The sequence below is a fragment of the Sphaeramia orbicularis genome, chromosome 4 (genome assembly GCF_902148855.1).
Source record: "Sphaeramia orbicularis chromosome 4, fSphaOr1.1, whole genome shotgun sequence".
In the NCBI taxonomy this organism is placed as follows: Eukaryota; Metazoa; Chordata; class Actinopteri; order Kurtiformes; family Apogonidae; genus Sphaeramia; species Sphaeramia orbicularis.
Window position 1 is genome coordinate 23,438,744 of NC_043960.1, and position 15,204 is coordinate 23,453,947.

Here is a 15,204-nt window from a genome sequence, read left to right on the forward strand (position 1 = left end):
CTGTGATTGTAATAGAAACTGTTAAATTCCCTTTTTACTATTTTCTTTCAGTTTTTACAAGTACGTTTGTTTTTTCTCCAGGCCCTAATGTTGTGTAGTTGCTGTAGAAGCCTTAAACTGACTCTTTTGCCTCTTGTGCTGTTTGTTGCAGGTTCTGAGCTGATGGTATTCGGGCCCTGAGTGAAAATAGTGGTGGTGAAAACAGACTTACTACTGTGGTGAGTGATGTTTTTACCTCCCTTTGAACCCTGCAGGTCTTCTAGTTTATGTATTTCTGAGACCATCTGTGTATTGTAGCTTAGCATTTACATTTTAGAATCTTTTTGTCTCACAAAAACTTGTTGTATTGTGGTGGGCACTAATTATGGTGGTTTCTTAAAGTTTGAGCTGAAGAAAGTTCCAGGTGTTGTATTGGTTTTCACTGGAGTATCAAGGTAGCAGATATAAAGAAAATGTACACATGGTTCAAGTTGCAAGATTAAACTCAGTGTTCCAGGTTTTGATAAAAGATGCAGCACAGTGCAGCTCAGCATGACTGTTTTATCTAGATTTTAGAGGAAACACACTGTTTGATTTAGTTTAGTGTCGGATGTTGGTGGTCCAGCTTCCCTATTTTGGAACCACATTTTCCAGTTGCTTCCTGTACTTTCTTTTATTCATTGGAATGGTGTTGTAGTTACCCCAAAAGTGTGGAGGAACAGCCCTCTCTTCCTGTTTTGCACAGTGAAAGAATCCAGCAGACTTCCTGCCAGCTCTACTTGACAGTAGACAGTGTAAAATACAGGACAACAACCACAGAAGCCATCAGTCTCCTTGGTGATGATCTTGTTTGTTTACATTTGGACACCCGAGGACTTTGTGCCTGACTTGCTGACATTGTTCATTTGTTTCTGTGGTTGAACCAAGATTCTTAGCTGTGACAGCTCTGCTGCTGCTCTCACCCAGTCTGGCAACTTGCTGTGTTAATGTCCGCCCAGCCTCATTGGCTTCATTTTCCCTCAGCTCTGTTTGTTTATTTCATTCTGTGTTGTAGGTCTTAGAGTTAAAAATATGTGTTAAAAATAGCTTAGAAAAGGTTGTTATTGGTACTGGCTGAATTTGGTACCGATACTAACATAAGGCTCCTGAACTAGAAACACACTTAAAAATAATAACTCAAAAGCTAAAAATCACTCCTGTCCAGGCCCTTCTCTTTTTTTTTTATTTTATTTTATTTATTTTTTTTGTACAGTTAGTTTGATGTTCAGTTCCATATTCATTAATAAATTTGCCTCAGTTTGATGCACAATTTCTTTGTGGTATTTATTACTTTAAGATGTTCAGTTCAATAGTTATCTACTTTCTAATAAAGTTAATTTCAGTTCTATGTTAAATGACAAAATTGGTGGCATAGGTAGATGACAGAGGCAGATTCATTAGCTCTCACCTTTTTAAGAGGAAAGTCATTAAACTAAATACATTATAGCACTATCCCATCTCCTTACACCATCCAACACCATCTCCTTTAGTATTCATTTTAATTGGGCCCAGTAGTGGTATAATACTGTATTTGCATACTGCATACTGTATTTTACATAGAGCATTACATTATCGGTTGATTGTTGCAATGATGCCACTTGGCTAGTGTTACGTAAAATCCATTATTCATAGAAATCACATTACACATGATTCCTGTTGACCTAATTTTATTTCTCACTTTGCCCTTGTACCACATGTGAGTTGAGACTGTCCCACATTCATCTGTCTCTGTGAGAGTTCAATTTGTACTTGAAACAAACGCACACATGCATCTGTGTCACTCCAACAGCAAGCCTATGCAAATGGTTAACGGTGTCTCTCAAAAATCACTAAAATTTCACCTCAACATTTCTGTACTCTGGAAAAAAGGAGGAAAACATAAGTCATAATTAGTGGTTATTTTGTGGTTTAATGTAACAAAAACTATAAAAACAAAGAGCTGGAACTCTGGTGCTTTTTTGACAAGATCTTTCAGTCCAAAATGGTGTAGCTGCTATGCACTAATGTTGCCTTTGAACAGTAAGTAGGTTTCACTTTTCATCAGTGTAAGTTGTTTTACAACAGCAAAGGGTATAGACACAGACCTTAGAGATAGATAAAACTGTGGTACTTTTTGAGAACTGCTTTCACTTTGTAACGGCAGAAAAAAAGCTCTGTTGCTGTGCAGTTTTGTTGCAGTAGAATTATATATTGAGTTTTAGTTGTTGGCCATATAATGAGAAGAAGAGTAGATTATTGGTCTTTGCAGAGGCCTGTGGTCTCTGAATGCATGTCTGATTTGTTGTGATAGTAGTGTCTAATGTACACATTGATGATGCGATGATGTGAACTTTATGAGTCCCTTCAGGGAAATTCACTTGAATTTGTTCATTATTGACCAAAGGTCATTGTGGTAAGTGGAGATGTGCATATTAAATCAAAGCATAGTGGCAGTAAAGTAGTCAAAACTGTTTTCTATTTGAAGTGTTTAGTCTGTCAAATACTGGTTAAGGTGTACAGTCTGAGGCAGTGGTGATGAAGGAGCCTCTGAGGTGAGATGTCCATTGCAGCTTTTTCTCAGGTCATTTACTACAGGCAAGTCAAGGCAAGTTTATTTATAGAGTGTATTTCATAGACAAAAGCAATACAGCGTGATTTATACAAATACAAGGAACATCCAGAGGGAAATTCAAAGTGCTCAAACAAAAAAAAAGATTAGAAAATTAAAAATATAGTTAGAAGTGGATCCAGAATGCCTTAAACAATGATAGAAAAGAAGGAAAATAATTTTTATAAAATTTATATTTTTAAATGAATATACAAAAAAATATACAGTCCTATACTTATGTTTTGAGTGCATTAGGAAAATAGTGTATGTTGTAGACCTCATTCACAGACAAATAAAAAGAGAAAATATCTGGATTTAGAAATGCCTACAGTTGCTGAATCTAAGCTCTACTAGCAATTTGTGTTTTCTGCAGCATTGCAGTTAAATGCTGCTAATCCATGTTTATTCTGGACTCTGGGTTTGACTAGCTGAGTCTAAGGCCATGTCCACCTGAAACCGCATCTTTTCCTATCTGATCTTTTTCTCTGCCGTTTTCAAAAAAGTGCTCCATGAACATGAAGTCGTTTCAGGAAATATCTGCGTCCACACGAAACAACTGAAAATGATGTAGAACAAATGCCAGGCCTGTATGTGGCGTAATGCTCTCGCAAAAAATAGAGGAGGAGATGTGGAGCATGTGCATAAAGCTTGCACGCTGTATACAAACCATAGGCTACAGAAGAACAACAACAACAACTCTCCATGGTAGATCCAAGAGCATGTAGTGAATATTGTTAGCTATGGTTATTTGTTGCCGAGTAGCCGAAGATTTTGATTGAGTATTTCCAATAAGCTCAATAGCTGTTGTAGCGCGAGCACTACTCTGTAATCTGCCGTTGTTGTTGTGAAGTGGCCTCTTGCTTCCGGGGTGAAAGGTTAGAGAGGTGGGGGTATGACATCGTTGTTTTAGAAAAGTTGCGGTTTGACCGTACAGACGAAGACATGAAACCGGTGTTTTGTAATTTATCCACACTGGGACCCGGTTTCAAAAAGTTGCTGTTTCAGTGACTGAAAACGCCGGTATCCGATGTAAAACTTTTGTGGAAACGACCGTCTTCGTATGGACTGGGCTTAAGAGTCCTACTCTGTTTATATTCCTTCTAAACCTCTTGTACTGTGAGAGGGATGATCTGACATGTCTGTGATGGCCTCCACATGGGAGTATCATGATGCTTGGAATATCAGTGTTCATCTGTTTTTGATATGTTATCAGCTTTATGTTTTGCAATGAGGAATATTCAAAGCTGTTTTGGACTCAATCTAATGATGAACAACTCTTATCTCTGATTTCATGCTACCTCCTTGTATTGTTTTCTACACGAAAAAAGAGATTGATAATTTCAGGAGCTCAGACTGAAGGGCAATACAGAGCACATATCTCCTCACTTTCCTTGTTTTAGGAAGAAGGTTGCTCATGAGTGCAAAGTCTATTTGTTCAATTTTATTGATGCGGTCATGTACTGTAGAAATAATGTGGCTCCCATGAGGCATTTGTATGAAACAGAAGAAGAAAATGATTGTCTTTGAAATCACCCACAGTAGTGAATCATTTTGCCTACAAATGAGCTTGCACGCTATGTGTTTTGAGGGAATGAGCCTTTTTTTTTCCTCAAAACACACCACAAATATGCCAGTCTCCTCAAGAAAGTCAGAAATTCCACACCTCTTGCAAAGGGCTTGTCCCTGATTGACCCTGATACTTTTAGGGAGAGAGGAATTCAGACAGAATGTTGGATTGTTAATTGCAGGTTTGTGGTATCATCTGTTTGGGTTGATGTGAACCTATCAGTTTTACCAATTTGTATCTTTTGGAAGGAGTGGTATTAGTTTAGGGTCAAATTAAATGTGGAGTCAGTGTCAACTTGGATTTTGTTCATACGTGGGAGGAGGGATTCACTTTGGTTTTTTTTATTGCTTGTTTACATTTTCAAATATATTCTTTTGTTATTATGAAAAATAATATTCCTGTTGAGTTACATACCCAGTGAGAATCTATATTACACTAAATTCCTGTTTATATGCAACTTTAACTGCTTTTCTGAAAGGATTAGCATCAGAGTATTTGCATACATCTCAAAACATGTTATTTCCACTGATTAAAAGTAGGTATATCTGACAAGCAGGCAAAATGCTAAGTGTCAGAGACTGCAGCCAAAACCACAATGGTTTCAAATATTCTGAATGTGTATATATGGGTGCTTCTATGAAACTGGGTTCATTTTGGTACCTGACACTTTTCCAGCTTTTTAGACCCAATAATAAAAGAGACATTTAGACATATTTCCCCCAAGGATGTACCTAATGATGACCTCAGATAAATGCAAAACAAATTATTCTCTTGCTCTGAGCCATCCCAAAATTAATGAAGTTTAATAAAATATTGGGTCGAAAAATAGGAACAAAATTGGGACAGGAAAAGCTACCTAGGTGTCAGTGTGTTTTATCCTGAAAACATGGCTGTAAATGGTCTTATATACTGCTATAAATAAAGACACTGTTAAATTTGACAATCCTAGTGGTTCTTCTAATCCATACATGCAGGTTTTTCATGAATCCTCAGTCTCATTCCTGGTTTTGCATGTAACCTATCGTGTCCACTGGCGTTACATTCGGAACCTGTCCATTTAAACACAATAAATCATGAGTAATTTTGCAACAGTGGTCATTTTTGTGAAACACTCTGCCTTGCATAATTAGTTTGATTCCCAAAACATACCTCTGAGAGAATAAAAAGATCTTCAAAAAAAATAGTAGCACACAATTTTTGTGTCCTTTTTACCAGTTTACATGCAGATTCTTGTATAAAAATAATATAAACATGTGTTTTATCTGAAAAATTTTATCTCTTTTATCTCCATAACTATTTATTTTTAAAATGGACCTAAAGTGCTTCCAAACTTGCTTCATAGCGTTAGTCTACATCTGGTTTGAATGTTTAGCCCCTCTGTCTTGTTTTTAGGGACCAGTTTCATAGAAGCACCCATATATTCAAAGAATGCTCCCAAAACCTGAATAATATCATGTGTTTTAGTCAGAAAAGTGGTTCATTTGGAAAAAGATGTGGAATATATAAGAAGTATGCTGGTGAGTGTGTGTACTCAAGACGGTAACAGAGTTCATTGCTTGTAATTGTCTTATTCGGACTCAACTCACTCACCTATCCACTTCCACCTCAAACCCTTAGCTGTTGATAAATTGGCTCACCGCGTTCATCTGTCGCACTGCATTCACTGTCTCAGTCTGTTCCCGGAAATAGATGCTCACCCAGTTCTTAGGTAAGAGCATGAGGATTAACAGCTTACTACAATCAAACCACTCAAAACAACAGACAAGCGAGCTTTAATCCATGATGTCATCACGTTGTACAACCACCAGTAGGAAGCCCATACAGAAGAAATCCATCAGGATCAACCTGAACTCACCGAGAAACCTGATCTGAAATATTCAAACTACTGTCTGTTTTGTTTGATGGATAATGCTCAGCTTTGGTAATCTTTGTATAATAATAAGACTTTGTCAGATGATGCTCCTGACATTAATCAACTGTGTGATAGCATTGGTTTAAACTTTTCTTGCTGAAGGTGTAATGTTTCTCCTGTACTTCTGTAGCTCTGTTGGGTCGTTGCTGATCTCAGTGTTTACCTTTACAAAGAAGGTTATGTGATCACTCTCTGTCAGATGGCTAATGCAGAAATTATAGCGCTGATATTTCATGAACAAGCAGGGCATGGTATCCTTTTATTTTGTAGATATGTTAAAAAAAATCTGACATTTCTTTGCAGTTTGTAACATTATGTGGTGTATGATTGAGTTCCTGTGCTGTGGGGTCTTAGTGATTCCTATTTTCACTGCAGAAACACAACCTTAAATGTTCACCCATGAATGCATAGTGGTTATTACCTCTGCCAGGAGGTATTGTGATTGCTTTGCTTTGTGTGTTTGCGTGTTTGTTTGTTAGCAGGATAACTCAAAAGTGCAGACCTCGACCAAGATCTGTCTTGGTGGAGGTCTGCGCTCTCCAAGTGCTTTTCTTGTTTTTAAACTATCTCCAATTGTTCCTTTTATACTGTGCTAGCAAAATAGATTAGATGCCATCCAATATCAAAAAGCATTGCCATTTAATACCATTTTCTTTGTTTGAGTAATAAATCTCATCAGCATCATTGCCTTGAAACTAGTTTGAGTGGAAAATGCTAGGGGCTTGAAACATGAAACTAAAGACTAAATCCACATTGGGGTAAACACAGGGCTGGGTGTTTTTTGATACCAGTACCTGGGCTTGAATAACAGTTCCTAAACAATACTTACTTTAATCTCCCATTGTAATGAAATGAAATTTAAAATACACATTACATTACCCGTAGGGAAATGGGTATATTTTTCATGTTATGAAACTGATTCGAGTGTTTTAAAAAGCAAAGTGAATAATAGCACTCTACCTTAATGCTTCATGTAAATTTCTTTATATTAAAATAGGAAATTAATATAAAAAATATAGGGAGCACTTTCGAGCTGAGGCATAAGAATAGAAAATATGCAGCCACAATTTTTGGACCAACATACTGTATTTCCATTACATTACTCAGTGTGGCTGGTTGCCATAATGGCAGATTTAAACAAGTTTTAGCATTGTCTTTAGCAGGACGGCAGCTACAAGGGAGGCATTAAGGGCAGAACAGGAAGCTTAGAACTAGTGCCGCAACAACGAATTGATTAAATTGATCCAAATTGATTCTTAAAAAGAGTTGGCAATGGATTTGGCAACCAATTTGTTGGGTCTTGAGCACGTTAGTATTGAGGCATGCACTGTGTAGTGTAACAGAGGAAAACACAAAGCAGCATGGCTGAGGCTTCAGATGCCGGACAGCCCCGTTTGACCAAAATGTAGTGTACTGTTTATGTAACAAAACTTGAATATGGAGAAAAAAATGGCCAAAATCCCACGGCGCAGTATGTTTCAGGCAAACAGGGCTGCTGTGGCCACCTGGAACATAATGTAAACCTTGGTTAAGATAGCCTACGTGTCGTGATTACTTTAGCCCGCTAGCTAGTTAGATACTATTTTCGTAATTAATGTTTTCATCCATCTCCGTTTATCAGGCCACCAGAGTAACGTTACCTATTGTTAACTAATACATACAACACTAGTTTGATAGCCTTTAACCGGAGCAGGTTGAAGATTATAATTTGTGAGTCTGTAGCCATAACAAGTCTAGGTAATGGACTAGAGCTCGCTAACTATACTCGAAGCTATTGCAGGGATGTAATCGTTAGTGACTTGTCTGCAGCCTGTTTTGCTTTGGGTTAAATACGATCTTTGAGAATTGAGTCTTTTGTGTTTAGCCAATGAATTGATTAGTTATTAAAATAATCTACAATAATCTATTTATTAAAATCATTGTTAGTTGCAGCACTACTTAGAACTGCTAGTTAGAATTTCCAAATTGAAACATGGTGTTAAGATTTCTGTCACATAAAGATAAAGTCTATTTGAAAATTGGCTGCTACTTCTTTGGCTTAGCTTTTTAAAAATGTCCTGCATTGCATCACGATGACACATGCACATATTGATGCAGCAATGACTCTCAATCGACCAGTCTTTGATCTACATGGTTTTACATCACACTTTTGTGACTCCTGACCAATGCAATACTAAAAACAGTACCTACTAATACTGGGTTGTCTTTGCTCTCATAATGGAAACACAAAAAACTCTTTGCCAAGTGCAGGTGAGTTGAGCCAATACCATCAGTGGAAAGCAGCATAAGCAAGCAGCTGTTCCTGACATGGATAACAGGCTGGACCTTGCAAAAGGATTGTGTAAATGATTGGGATTGAGACTTAGATTTAATCCGAGGACCACGGCTGATTCATCGGACCACTCTGAGCTGCTGCATTCAGATGGACACGAGCTGCCTAGAGCTGCTTTAACGGTCCGTCAAGTGAGGCACGCTGGCAAGGCCTGCATGCTACCATCTGTTAGCTTCAGACTGTTACCCTCACTGACCTCACAGAGACCATGTGAGGCAGAGCTAGGCCTGCCAATGCAGTCTGTCAGTCCCAGATACCAGGGGCAGTACATAAGAGCCACAGTCAGAATGGGCTTTGTGTTTGTCCTGTTTGTGGTCACTGTATCTAACTGTACTGCACAAATGTGGTTCTGCTAATTTTGTTTTAATATGAGTGAAAATCACAGGCTTACTCGCAATACTCTGATACTAATATACCACTCATGGTGCTATGTAAAAACAAATATGTTCCAAAGAAATCATCTATAATATTTCACAACATTAGCAACCAATAAAGTAGAAGTGCTAAAATCAGAGGTGTTCTTGTAATGCAAATTGATTATTATCAATACATCATTTTTTGCAGAACAGAAAAATTGTGTAAGGTTGTCAGTCAATTGCAGTTTACAAGACATGCTTCAGGTGTTTTAAGAATGATGTGATTGGCGAAAGTGACAATTCTTATCTTAAAACAGTAGGATAACAACCAGTGCTGTTCAACCAGTTTACTAAAGATGATTAAAATGTATGGTATGTGTTTTTTGCTGCTAAGCACTTCAATCAAAACAATAGCAGATGTCTGTTGCTGTGCATTGCATCATAACTCTTTCTCTTTATCTCAGTTATTTCTTCTTCATCGTCATCTGTTCTGGATTCCTTTGATGCAGCATGCTTAAAATACTAAGGCTGTGATCTGTCATTACTATATGATTTAATATTTTCATCTTCACTGTTGTTAAAATTAATATTTATCCATGCATTTTTGATATGCATTAACATGACTGATTCCCTATTGTTACATCTTCCAACTTTTCTTGTTTCTCCTACTCATTAAAGATCTATGGTTGATTACCTGCAGGTTTTAGTTTAATTTAAAGATAGATGCTGTCATTACAACAGACATGATTGTCAGTAAATATGTCATATGAGAAGAGTTGTTTACAAACAATCCTTATCAGGTCAAGAAATTAATTAAAATGACAGACTCCAGCTGATCAAACTCTAATACTTTTGGTATTGTGGATTTGTACATCACACAGAGGTCACTATAGTACATCTGACAGCAGAGTTTTTTTTTAAAATGAGCACAGAACTTACTTTATTTAACTCTATTCTATCTACATTGTATTGTAATTCATTGTAATTATTTTTACCAGTGTTTATACATTTCCTACAAACTGACCCTGCCTGTGGCACCCATGTAAGTGAGAATCTGTTTGTCATTTGTGAATCAAGCTGAAGTGAGAGACAATACTAAGTAGCAGTGTTGCCCTAAATCATCCCATCCCCCGCTGCCTGGATTTCTTTTTTGCTACTTTCTGAAAATAGCGCCAAACTGTCAGGTCACAGACAGAAGCTTAAAATAGCACTGAGCCCCATTTTCACCTGCAAAGCAGCAGCCATCGCAACTTTGTCTCCTTTCTGCTATGTACAAGTACCTTAAACTTAAAAGATGGCTGCTGTTGGTCACAGACCTGCAGAGACTGAGGAACATGCATGATTCAGTGAGGGCTGCTCATTAGAGCGTCTTCTTGCTTCCAGGGAAGTTTTAAAGGAGTCCTTTCACTGCTGTAGCCTGTTAGGTAGTTTCCCTATGTGACTTGGAAAAAAACAGATGCCTGAGGTGACAAAAGAACACACTTTCTTTAATCCAGTAGAGGTAAAAAAGGCTCTGATAAAAGTTGAAGTAGTGATTCAAGTTCATTACTTCAGTGGAAGTATAGATGTACAGGCCCTGAAACAAGTAGAAGTAAAAACTAGGTTCCTAAAGGACATTTCTACTAGTGGTTTCTATGTAAAGCCAACAAATGGAATATAACATAATAGGAATTGTAAGATCAGTCAAATATGTTCAGTATCCTTCCATAACAATCTACAATCTTGAGTTGGTTCTAAAACATGTTTTGTGACGTTAGGTACAGAAATCTAATGTGTTCATTTTTGAGTCTAAGGCTACGGTCAGACTGCAGACAAGTGTGTCCCAAATCCGATGTTTTTTTGCCCGTATGTGACATGTATCCGATTCGATTTTTTAAATCCAACCCAGGCCACTTTCATATGTGGTCTTAAATCCAATACGTATCTGATATTTTGCGATACAACTTCAGTCTGAGTGGCTAGGTCGCGTTTATCCAACTTTTAAATCATTGAAATGCAACAAACATCACAATTCTGCGTCCCAGGAGGAGGAGCGGTGGGAAAAACATACTTACTTCCGTAAACGCAGTATGTGCCTGCGTGGTCACATATTATGTCAGGACCTCTTTTGCACATGTGGGTCACTTCAGGGTCGCATTCAGTTCATACTCAAAACTGATAGAAGTCGCATTTAATGTGTAAAATGAACGAGCACAGAAAAAAATCGGATTTCACCCAAAAATCCAAATTGCGCATTAAGATCTGCTGTCGGAACGTAGGCTAAGGTCCTGAGAGATCACATTCAGATATTGGACCTAATCCTAAACCTAAGTCCAAGTGTATGCTAAATTTTGTACCAATGTATCAAGCCATTCCTAAGTAAAGCAAAGATGCCTGAAAACTATACTTATGCACAGTAATGAAGTATTTTTACGTCGTTACTTCCCACTCTGACCGTGACCTTTATGTACCTGAACATGTCCAGCATCTTTATAACATGCCGCTTATACGATGCTGTGTCAGTGCTGTACTATTAATACATGCATCATGATAAATGCACAGTTAAATTTGTTGTGACAGTAAGCAATGCTTCACCAATATTGATACAGTGTTACTTTATTTTAATCATATCCTTGTTGCATGTTTCACCAGCCTGCATTTGAGCTGTGAAGGGGTTAATGAATAATGTACGTCTAGCTAATAACTGAAAGCAAACCTGAATTACTTAGTGATATTGATTTCATGCTATACAAACACAGCCTCCCTCACTCTCATCAATATTTTGTCAGTGTTGTCCTGTCAGTAACACGTCATGATGTGGGAACAGCCTGCACACGTGTGATCGTGGCATCCCGATTTGCTTATGGCGATGAGTGATTGTCTGCGTTGTTCCCTCCCCCTTCCTCTGCTGTTCGGCTGTGACTCGCCTTAAGATTTACTGTAAGGCCGGTTTGCCAATGGCAGCAGTCACAAGGGGAGAGGAAGAGCACAGGAGGAGGAGGAGGAGGAGGAGTGGGGAGAGAAATGCAGAGACAGAGATTCCCTTCTCCTCTCCCATCCCCCACGTTCTCCCACACTGTCAACACAGGGCATCCTGGCTGTAGCCGGTGGCTCCACAGCGCCACTGCAGTGGGATGGTGGAGGAGGGTTTTGCAATGCATGCTGGTCCTCAGGCAGACTGCTGTCAGCTAGGATCTAAGCACTGGCTCTGAGTGATATGTGACTCAAGAGGCTGCAGGTCTGAATGTAAACCAAACACAGCAGCCGCGGCGCATACTTGGCATCATATCATGTGTAGTTTAGATCACATTAGCTGTTGTGTTTGGAGCCTGTGTGTTACTCTTCAAAGCTTTAACATAATCTGTCACATCAGGTTATTAGATTCTGCTTCTCTTTGGACATTTTTTTTAGTTGAACACTAATGGAAATGATCTTGTTTGAAAGTGTATAGATCTAGATTTAGCCTTGTTTATTTACCTGACGTGGACATAATAGTAGCATTTGAACTGAAAAACACAGTATGCTTGCAGTGAAATACTAATTTACAGCTCCTGTCCACGGGAGGTCTTTTTATTAGAAAAGACGGATACAGATAGAATCTATATTATGAAAGCTAAGTGGCCTCTGTGTGCATGCATTCTTGTATGTGTGTCTGGGGATTCACACAAAATCCGGAAAGAGTTGATATCTGCAGTTTGGGACTCTTATGTATTTTTGGTCAAGGAACAGACTAGTGAAAACGGCAAGTTGATCGGACCAATATTTTGGGAGATATTAGTAATTTTGGAATACAATAGCCTTACAATCACAGTGCTATACCCAGAACACTTTGGTGGTGACTGCTGGACAAATACGGTACAGCATGCACGAATACACAACAGCATAAAAACTACCACATCTAGAACCCGTGGATCCCCATGGGACAACACGCTGGTTCAGGTAATAAAACCCTATAATGTATGAGAAAACATCACATGTGAGAACAGCATTTATGTCTCAGCCTCAATTAAAGCCATTAAAATTGTGTTGTGGTTTCAACTTTGATGGTAGTTCCACAGTTTTGCTTTTTTAACAGAGAGGTGTGATTCAATTTTTACACCTTGCAATGTGATATTTAGTTTACTGTGGTTTAGAACTGGGCAAATTGACTGAAAAAATTAAATCTAGATTTTTAATTTTTTTAATTTTTTTTTTGCTTTGTTATGGATGATTTACTATTAATTTCTGGCAACATGAACCAAAGACAAAACATCATGCAAAAAATACACTTTATTTACTAAAACTATATGCCATATCTGGCTGGATAAACAAATTCATAATTTATATATTATAAGAAACGAGGTAGCAAGAAAAGTCACCGTAGGTGTAATCTTCAAATCAAGCAAAATCTCAATTAATTGAATCTATTCAATATATTGTACAGGGTGGGGAAGCAAAATTTACAGTATTTTGAGGCAGGGATTGAAAGACAGTGTATGACCAATTAGTTTATTGAAAGTCATGAGAATTTATTTGCCACAAGAAAATTTACATAATAGAAACTGTTTTTATTCTATGTGTCCTCCTTCTTTCTCAATAACTGCCTTCACACGCTTCCTGAAACTTGCGCAAGTGCTCCTCAAATATTCGGGTGACAACTTCTCCCATTCTTCTTTAATAGTATCTTCCAGACTTTCTCGTAATAGTTTTGCTCATAGTCATTCTCTTCTTTCCATTCTAAACAGTCTTTATGGACACTCCAACTATTTTTGAAATCTCCTTTGGTGTGACGAGTGCATTCAGCAAATCACACACTCTTTGATGTTTGCTTTCCTGATTACTCATATGGGCAAAAGTTTCTGAAAAGGTATGGATAATAGTGTTAGGTATGATTATGACATCAATATATGTTTGGTTTCAAAACAACTGACGTAGTGCCTGCTGAGAAAAAACAACTAAATGTTCATTGTAAATTTTGCTTCCCCACCCTGTAGGTACTGTAGGTACTACAGGGGTTTACAGACTGTGAAGCTAGCTGATACCAGTTTTATTTTGTCTGTTTTGTTTTTAATATTATTTACTCTCCCTTGTGTAGTAGAAAAACAGAAATCTTCATTATGTAAATAAATGAACTTTCTGCCTTTTGTCACACTCTAATAATTTTGGTGAAATTAGTTCTTGTCGGCCAATCACTGATATTGGTCGATACAGACCCAGTCTATTTATCTGTGAGACGGTTTGACAGTGACAAGTTGGCTTTAAGTTAGTAACACATGCACAGTGTAACATGAGAACACTCACATACTTTGTCTACAACAATGTACATAAATGCATTCTCATCATGCCACTAAATCAGCATAGTTGTTAATGCTTTGTCCATTACAATATTGTGTTGGGAGATCAGAATCTGAGTCACTGCAGTCTTATTTTAATGAAGTAAAACCGAAACAGTGTGTGTGATACTGTTTCATTTTGCCTCCTTCACCACAGTAAACAGCAGCAGTACATTTATGTCCACAAACACACAGTAACCACAAAGAAACATGCTGAAATGTTTGCAGTATGGAGCTGTTGTAAATTGGAAGTGAAAGCAGCCCAACAGCTGCATATGATTTAATAAGAGGCCTAATTTAGAGCACAGTGTGTCTGCAGTGTTAGTGATGGCTCAGTACAACGTGACCAGTATAACGAGGCTTCACTTTATAGTAGAATTAGGATAATAAAAGAGCTTAAACCTCAGCATTATATAACTCTATTGTTGTTGCCATCAATGTCTTTTGTACTTGAACTGTTTTTATAAGCAGTCCTTTCTCATTCCTAAATGGTGTCACTTAGCATCGAGCTGTGTTTGTAGCAGTGGCTGTGATTGTGATTGTGATTGTGAGTTGTTTCCCTGGTGGTTTCTGTTATTTTGTTTACCCCCTCTAGATCTAACGTCGCAGCAGCCCACTTGCTGACACTTGTCTCTGTGGATAATACAGTTCTCCTTCACTAGAGACACAGGGTCCAGGCGCAGATAAATATCTCTGAGCCAACATGCCAGAGAACAACATCCACTCTTCTGCTATCTGGGCCACAGAGTGGTTCTGTGTCTCCTGGGTCACTGACTGATCCCCAAACAGCCTCACGACAGCTACCAGAGTCTCTTGTCAAGGTGATGCAACTAGCTCTAAACTTGCTGCTCTGTTTTTGATCAGAAGGCTGCTGCTGTTGTGTGAGCAGAGATTAGAGTTAATAAACATAAAATCAGTATCAGTAACTATAACATTTTAAATTGTTACAACACTATATCATAGGGCTGAGCAAGATATTGACTTCTTATTTTCTCCTGTCACTCAAGGGTCCGATCAAGCAAAAGGGAATGTCAACATGAAAAAGTACATTTGCACACATCATTTATCAACTGGGCTTATTTTTTATTTTAGCTAAAGATCTCTATTTTATGGAACTGTTATCCTTTTTAAAATGCCACTT

The 15,204-nt window shown here is 37.9% G+C and overlaps 1 protein-coding gene across 1 annotated transcript in view; it reads left to right on the forward strand.

The window, feature by feature from the left end:
- Positions 1-15,204, forward strand: part of tbl1xr1a (TBL1X/Y related 1a) — a 61,192-nt gene that overhangs the window by 22,207 nt on the left and 23,781 nt on the right. Inside the window, exon 2 of the mRNA XM_030132150.1 lies at positions 152-218. The gene's annotated coding sequence lies outside the window, so the exon portion shown is untranslated. The remainder of the gene's footprint in view (positions 1-151; positions 219-15,204) is intronic.